Source organism: Pteropus alecto, unplaced genomic scaffold (genome assembly GCF_000325575.1).
Source record: "Pteropus alecto unplaced genomic scaffold, ASM32557v1 scaffold5, whole genome shotgun sequence".
Taxonomy (NCBI): domain Eukaryota; kingdom Metazoa; phylum Chordata; class Mammalia; order Chiroptera; family Pteropodidae; genus Pteropus; species Pteropus alecto.
The window spans coordinates 6,259,600-6,268,699 of NW_006441953.1; the positions used below are offsets into that span (position 1 = coordinate 6,259,600).

At 38.3% G+C, this 9,100-nt stretch overlaps 1 pseudogene; it reads right to left on the reverse strand.

Annotated features, from left to right (window-relative positions):
* Positions 1–390: 390 nt before the first annotated feature.
* On the reverse strand, positions 391–6,904 carry LOC102882995 (annotated as a pseudogene).
* Between the last annotated feature and the right edge of the window lie 2,196 nt (positions 6,905–9,100).

Below are 9,100 nucleotides of genomic sequence, written 5' to 3' on the forward strand. Positions count from 1 at the left end.
GTTCCTTCCTCTACTTGAATTTCCTACTTGACTGGTATTATTATCAACTTCCCAGTCATTCTGTTAAGAAGTACTGGTGCCTCCCTTTATTTCCCATATCCAATTATTTATTAAGTAATATTTTTAATCTATCTACAGAAGTCTTTAAAATATCTTCCTTCATTTTCATGCCCACTGGAACTTGTACAATTCAGGTTCTAACATTTCCTTACCTGGATAAATTACAGTATTCCCTACTTTTCCACCTGCCAATCACTTTTTCCTATTCAAGAAATCTTTCATGCTGATGCTTAAGGTTTTGTTTTGTTTTGTTTTTTGGCAATTTATCATGCTATATTTAGCTTTTATTAGGTACAAAGACTTTTTCAATCATGTTACCTAGAGATCTTTTTACCCACTGCTCTGTTTGGCTGCCAGTCTCTTGTCTCTCCCTTCGGCAATGGTGAGAGTCTCCTGCTGCCGTGAAGAAAAATTCATGGTTTGTTTCCTTTGCCAATAATGAAAACGTTGGAGAGCAGGGTGGCAAAGTGGTTGCCATTGGCATCTTTCACATGAACCACATCAAAAGAACCAGGGTGTCTTTCTCTGTTGGTGATCACACTGATTCTTTCCAAGTTAGCACCTCGGTCACCATACACAGATTACCAGTGTCAAACTTGATGAAATCAGTAATTTTGTCAGTCTCCAAATCAATCTGCATGATGTCATTTGCTTTGATGAGGAGATCAGGGTAGCAGATGGTGTGAGCATCATGAGTCACCAGATAAGGGATTCCTTTCGTGCCCACAAAGATCTTTCTTGTTTTGTACAACTTGTACTTGACCTCCTCAGGTGTAATACAATGAACAGCAAAGTGACCTTTGGTGTCATAGATCAGATGGAAATTCTCTTTAGCCCTGTTAATGCTGACGAAATCTGTAAAACCAGCAGGGTAGGTTACATCAGTCCGGACCTTGCCATCAATCTTGATAAACTACTGCATGTAGACCTTCTCTGCTTCATTTCCTGTTAGGACATAGTTCAGTCTATTCCTTAGGTAAATGATGAGAGGGAGACATTCTTTCAGCTTGTGGGGACCGGCAGATGGATAAGGAGCAAACACACCCATTAGTTTCTCCAGCATCCAATGCTTTGGAACTGTTACGTGCTTCAGATGCTTCTTGGGAGAACTGCACGGCTACGCTGGGCACGGAAAGAGCGATGCTTGAGTTTTATTCCTAAATTTTGGCTTCTTTTTGTAGCTCGTTCATTTAAAAGCTGCAGTAACTCATTACTGCCTGCAGACTATAGTCTGCCTTCTTTGCTAGGTGTTCCTAACCCTCCCCAGTCAAATAAACCTTCATTCGTAGTTTATTCCCAAACTCCAACCTTTCATATGTATTTTCACTTTTCACATATTTTTCCTTTTTCTTGTGAAGACCCTTCCGTAGCACCTATGAAAACCAAAACCATTTTTGAAATTGTACAGAAATGCTCATTTTTGGTGAAGGTTAACTAGATTTAATCTCATCTTATTTGCCCCTGAAATAGCCCTTTGCCTGCCCATCTGTTCTAACACTCATGCAGTGCATGATGCAAAATATGCTTGCGCTTACAGATGGCCTGTACGTTCTTAGAAGCAGAGACTATCTTACACATCGTTGTAGCTCTCACAGTACTTAGCATATGGCTGTGCATGGAAAAGCAAGGTTCACTATGCCGCCCACAGTCTAGCACAGTTCACAAAGCCGAAGAGCGCTCACGCTATTTACCCTCTTGTTGCGAGGTACTGAGACCCTTGTGTAAGTCTGTCTCAGGTATACAGATGGGATTTGTGGCTAAACTCGCTGTATACTAACTGGTGTGGTGTAAACCACACCAGATTTTCTTTTAAGTGTATGAACTCTGTCAGTATGCATAACAATATTAATATGTTGATGAAAATGATAGTTGATACCTCATTTATAGAGCTCATGGCATACTTAAAGTTCACTGTCTCAGTTGATTCTTGGGAGGAAGAAAGTATCCTCATTTTCTAGATGAAGAGACTAAAGCTAAACACTAGATCATGCACATGACATGTACCGAAAGTGGGAACCACACTCGGATTGAGGCTTCTCTTTCTATAGCCTTGTATTTTGTTTTGATTCCACGGTATAGCATTTAGGATGATAAGAAATTGTTTCAGAATAGTTTTCTTTAAGTTTCCCCTTTGAAGAGTTTTGTGAGACATTCCGTAAATCCTAGAATAATGGCAATCTTCTAGTTTTTTTGTTTCATGAATCTGTGTACTTTTTGCTATCCTAATGCTGTATTTATAGATCCCTGTCTATTGGCGGTGATGGGTATTATTTAACAGTACACAAAGTCCTGTATAGAGAAAGGACTTTCCAAATCATAGTCTTCAAAGATTTGAATTATTTTTAGAAAACAAGATACTTTTGTAGCTTCTTAGGCCGTCAAAGTACACAGAAAAACCTTTTCTTCATAGGTTCTGTTAAAACACAGCTCTTGGCTTTCTGAGTTACTGAAGTCCATAATTATAATGTTTGGAAAGGTTAGCAAGATTTTAAATCATGCATATGGCCGGCTGAAGGAATCTATTTAATTTCACCAGGATTTAAAATATAACCAAGGAGAGCACTCTTTGAAAATAAGCATAAAAGAAACTTGTAGAATAGATCCATCTGGTTCTTAACGACAGAAACCCAACTCGATTACAGGTTTATGAAATGAAAAAGTCCAAGAATAGAGCAGCCTTTAGTCACTGGGCAGACAAGCAGATAATGGCATCCATCAGAACTCTTCTCTCCCTATCTCTCAGCTCTGCATTTTCCTGCACTGGCCTCATTCCTGGTCTGGTTCTCTAAGCTTAATGTGGTTACCATCAACACAAGGCTTACACCCTACCAGATTAGCATACAAGCAGAAAGAGATTATCTCTCTTATAATAGTTCTAGCAGATGTCTTGGGAGTGGATTTTATTGGTCCGAGTGAGTCACACGCCCATCTCCAAACCAGTTTCTGTGGACAGCAGGATGGAATGCCCTGACTAGCCACATTTGGATCATATGCTCGCCCATCTGTGGACAGGGATTGGGGTCAACTTCAGTGCAACCTGATTGATTGACTATGAGAAGGAGAGAGATGGTTTCCTAGGAGAAAATTAAGGTGTCATTAATGGCAGAAAGGCAAATGGTCCTGGACAGGAAAAAAAAATAGAGGAATACTATAACTTCTTAATTATCAACTCTCATAATCGAAAATGTGGAAATTTAGTGAAGGCCTATGTTTTAATAGTATTAATAGAGAAAATGTTTATTTTAAAAATTAGTGTCATAAGTAAAATTACAAACATAATTTTCATCTACCTAACAGAAGAAACTTTTAAAATAATGTTCATAAATTGTCCTCGGTCATTGATATTAATTAATTCGCTCATTCTAGAAATTCCTTTTGAGGGTTTAGCCAGGCATTGTGCTAAATGCTACACAGTACAGACTCTTTAAGCTGAGGTCACAGACTTCCTGGTTGACAGTTATCTCCCACACATTAAAGCTGTTGAAGTAAGAGTTCTGCTTGATAATGCGGATAGAATTTCAGTTATGTCTTATACTGCAGGGTAATGCAACTTAATTCCTTTAAAAAGTATCTCATAAAAAGTATTTTTTATCAGCATTTTTCATTGATTCATCCTGGCTTTGCTTTTAATTAAGCCAGATTAGTAATTTGACTAAATGATGCATTTCTTTAGCATCTTATGTGTGAGGTGTTCAAGATGACCTCATAAAAAAGCAAAAAAAAAAAAAAATCCTTACATCATTTATGCTTCTTCCATTATGATGAAACTATGATAGACGTATGATCACATCATCTAATGTACCTGATCTTTTTGATGATCGGTCTTTAGTCTGTGGTGAATCCTTTTATTTTTGAACCCATTATGCCGAAATAAAGGCAGTCTTTCTTGTTTCAATTTCATTGAATATTCACACTATTTATTAAAGGAGGATTATGTAACATTTTAATGAAGGCTCCAATCCATAAAATACCTGTCACAGATGAAAAACATGTACGTGGATAAGCATAATGCATTCATTTATAGGCTCCGGATCCGCTATCCCTCCAGGAATGTTATAAATCCGCGTGGTGTCCCTGGGCGTCGGGGTTGGCCGCAGCATCTGTGGCTGCAGAAGCCAGTGTGGCCCAGGAGCTCCCCGCTGGCTGCACATCTGAACAGTTTCAAGAGTACAAGTTTCCCCATCAAAGGTCTGGAATAAATTACACTAAAAAATTGGCTCCAGAAAGAGTTATTTTGGATAGGACAAGGTGAAGTTCTCATGAGGTGTGTGAAATGAATCCCTTCTGTGCAGCGGGTGTCTGTGGGAGAGGTGGTGGGGTGGTTAAAGGCTGTGGGGGAAGTGGGGGAATCTAACCCCCCACACACTTGGACAGAAATGCCAAATCTACTGACTGGACAAGGATTTTGAAAATTCAATTTCTTAATAAATGGCTTTATAACTTATTATGAACACATATCTTATGAAATAGTAATCTTTTTCCTGATACTTTTTTAAAAGAATGTATTTTACTCCCAGTGGAGTGCTGGAGCCTGTTCATACAAGCTTATGAGAACTGATTTGTAAAGTTTTAAGAATCTTGTGAGCTGGTTGTTAAACACAGCCACTATTAAAAATTAAATTCTATAAGCTTACAATTATATAAGTCATATTACGAACAAAGGTAACAAATACCCCAAACTCACCTCTCTCTAAATATTTTATTACATTTTAATAGGATGTGTGCTGTTGGGGTGATTTGCTTTTATCCTATGTGTCCAGTGGACAGACCGTATAACGACACACTGCTGCGGATGTCCTCACAAACTCCCTTCCCTGACAGCACATTGATAGTTTGAAATCAGCATGACAGGAGTATTTACATCTCAGAAATCAGCTACAAATCAGGGCTTGTGTATCATTTTGTTGGTTATCTAGACTTAAGAAAGTAATGCAGAAAATGTTAATAACGTATATTAAATTTAAATGTGTGTTGTGCCTATAGTCATTGCATTGTGAGTAGCCCCCAAAATTGAGAAAACATTCTTCCGTATTCAAAAACTAGTATCTGATTCAGCAAAGAAGTTGCTTCCATCATCCATGAACAAGTGTTATTCTGACATATGTCTTTGTTGTTTATTTCTCTTTAACACTGATGAAAATATTAACAAATGTTCGTGTGAGAATTATACTTGTTTGGTAATTGCCTCCGTAGGTTGGCTAAGGATACAGGAATTAGACGAAAATCGAGGAAAATGTTCTGTGAGAAATCAATTGACTCTACAGAATTTATAATACAGAGCTTTGCATATTTTATTATATTTATAAATTGTAGCCATGCATTCTTTATATCAGTAAAATTTATATTAAACTTATGAATACGTTTCCTCCCCTGGAAGCTGCTTTTTAAACTTCTACGAGATACCACTGCCCATTAATGAAGTTGAGTTTCCTACTCCTGCTTGGAATTGGTCTCTCTTTCTGCAGAGCTAAAGTCTTTTTTTATGTTAGATACTGGAGAAGGAGCTATGGCACAAGTGAAGGACAAAAGTACTTGGCCTGCTTGAGATAGCTGTTGGGACTCCAACAAAACCAACTGGAGCTTTGACAGAAGAAAAGAAGAAATAGGCAGTCTTTCTAGCTACTCTTCCCCAGACCTTAAATGTGGACCTGGTTGATCAAAAACACCACACGTGAAAAATAAAAGATTCAGTTATTTACTTGGACTTCCTTCTCATGGCATTCTGTTTCTCTAGTGCTCTGAACCCAAGGAGCCATAATCTGTCTCCCAATACGTACTTCAGGCCTCTTTAGTCTGATAACCTATTATCCTTCTTTCTTTTTTGTGTGCCCCACCCCAAGCCTAATGGCCTAGTATTTGTTAATGCCATAGCTCTGGCCTACAGAATGTTTGTCTGATGACCCCCACCACTCCCCACTCCCACCACCCAAGAGGGCAATCTGGAAACCTAATGGTGGGAATTGGTACTTTCAAAGGCAGGAGCTTTTTGGACTCCATTTGATCAGTGGCTTTGCCAGGGACAGTAACCCCAGGGACAATAGCAGGGAAAGGAAGAATATAGTGGTGCCACGTGGTAGCTGAGATGCTTTGCTAGTTTGTGATCTATTTGAGGTGCATCTTGGATTAGACTAAGTATCAGAGTGGTACTTGTTGTTTAGAGAAAAATGAGACTTAATATTTTGTTCTTCCAGGACATGTTCCAGCGTTTACAGACTTTGCAAAATGGTCTCACCCTGATAACAGTGTCCTGCTAACAATTCCTGCCAGAGGGGAGACTTTCTGGGCCAATGGAAGAAGATTTGGAGTCAGGGGACCTGGTTCTACTCCCAGTTCTGCTACCAGGAGCCCTTTGGCCTTGGACAGGTTATTTTACTTCTCTGAGACTTGGTTTTCTATACAATGATCTACAGTTTCCAGTAGCAAAGGTCTCTTCTCATTCTGTCATCTTATGACTCTTTGTCCTTTGTTTTACAGTTAGAGTAGAGGAAGCACACATCTTTGGTCAGAAAGTCAAGGGCAGAGTATAGCATATTGGTCATATCACTTCTTTGAATCCCAGGCCCCAAATCCTTTATGGCAGTAGGCATAAATCATAAATAATTCCAGGCTACTACTCCCAGATTTCTTAGAAGGATCAGAGCACTGACATTCTTTGGCAGATGAAAAAAGAAATTCAATTATCTGGAATGCAAAGAAAAAAGAATATTTTCTCTTGTTGAAAATCTTTCTAAAGGGCAGTAGCAGTTTTTCTTACTTTAATAAGAACAGAGAGCATAACAATATTTCTTCCTTTATCACGGCTCTGTTCTGCTTCAGAATTAAGATTCTGAATATGAATGATCATTATGCATTCAGTATTGTATGCTCTGCTTATAGAAGATTTAAGAGATTGGCCTGCATGTATACTGTCTTAGGTGCACATGGAGACATTTTTATCAGTTATACCTGTGGTCTCTGTGAGTACTTAAAGTTTAAATCTTTCTCATAAAAGTGAGGTGACAAGAAAGTTCTAAATATTTTTTGGGTGGTGGTGGTAATGTTCCATTTTGTTGAATTCTGGATAATTAAGGCTCTAAGATGTTTAAAGAATACAGGCACATAAAACATTTGTATTGTGTTCTGAGTATCAAGGACTACAGTTGTTTTTTATAAGACTGTTGCTCATAAGCAAATGTTTTCAAATTCTGATATGTAAGGAACAATATGCCACATCGGCCCAATCCTCCCTGTGCAGGAGCTTTTTCCTCAGTGTGGGACCTTGGGGGTGGTCTTAGTTTTGTTCTACTTAATTAAAATTACTGATTTGAGCGCCCTCTCTGTGTCCTCGGTCTCAGCCCCCAATGAGATTCTAGTATTCAGGTATAAGACATGTTCCCCACCCAGACTGTGATCAATTTCCAAGGCAACGGAAGAGAAAGAAAGATGACCAAGAAAAAAAGAAAGAAGGAAAGAGGTAGAAGAGCAAAAGAGTAGGATTAGTCGTGACAATAGCAGATGACGATTCAAACCTGAAGAAGAACAAGAGCGTCTGCCTCTTCACTTTCAGAGTATCGAAGGTGGAGAGTTTCCTCTAATGGGAATTATAGGCTCTGGGTGTCAAAACTGTGGCATGTAGTTCATCCACTCGGCTGCTTTGACTCAAGATCTTCCTGATTATTGTCAAATGTATATCATGAAACCCTTTCTATCACAACACTGTTTCAATCATGCAAAGATTGGTGTCAAAAAAGGAAAGTAGATTTTAAGCCTGAGCTACTTGTCTGAAATAATTCAGAGTTGAACAAGTTTTTTGATGACCCTGGGTGTTGGGGGCTTTTTGTGTGTTTCTAGGTAACAAATGGAACCGACAGTCTTCAATCCCAACCAGCCAATCAGCTGACCAACCAAAAAATGCCCCCAAATCTCCCTCCCCACCTCGCAGCTGCTCCCCTGGCAAATGCAAAATGTTTTTTTCTTATGTTGATCTTTAGATATAGCCATGTCCTGATTATTTCTGTGTGGCTTACTCATTTCATCAATTAACCAGATAGCTTACTACCTCTCTTGCCTACCTGTTAGCATCCTTGCCAATAATGAGAAAAGTGGGTCTCAAACTAATTTATTTGGCTACACGTTAACAGTATTACTGGAGAGAAGGTTGAAAATAATGGATAAAATGAAGATTTTTACATTATTCTTGCATTTCAGTTTATGCCAGGCCTAACCTATGTTTCTATGGGTATTTGAAAAGTAATTTTCATTTCTGTTTTTAAAAATTTTAAGACCAGTTCTGTCAAATGGCCAAGACCCACCCTTGCAAGGTAATAATGTTGGTGTGCTGTTCCTCCTGGCTTCATTCTAGGTAAATAAATCAATAATAACTCTTTTGAGCCTTTCACTTTTATTTCCACTGTGGAAAAGTTTAGGTAGAAATATATCTGTCTATCTATATCATGGGTGTTTTTTTGTGAAAAGGGTAATGGAATACAGAATGCCATACATAGGTTATTCCCGCTATGAATTAGTCTCTTTTATCTGTCTCTGACCAAAACAGATGTTGGCAGCCTTTCTAGTCCAGCTCTCTGAGTCAGACTAAGACTATCAGTTCCGCTTAGAAAAGCTGCAGGGAAATGATTTAACTCTTTCAATAGACCCTTACTAGTTTTTCCCTTGGATCCTTTTTATTATAAACTACAAATAAAATTAGAATGCATTTCTAGGCAACAATGAAAGAAAAATAGCAATATTAAAAATACATCAATACAACTCTAGAGGGAAGTGAATTTTTATTCAAGGACTTTCAAGAATTCTGACAATGAAAAATATCTTTGCTTGAGGAGGCAGCTGAATGTGTCTCCAACTTATAGTCAAAGTTCATTTGCATAGAATACCAAAAGAGTCTGAATTTTTTTTAAATCAGAAAAAAAGAGTGTCTATCAGAATGTGGCAGGATGCATCCTGCTAGGATTCTATTCTGTAGAAACTGACCATTTAAAAAGTCATTCTGTGATTGGTGCCCCAATAAATCTCTTGTACCAGGATTCTGCAACAGAATGTAAAT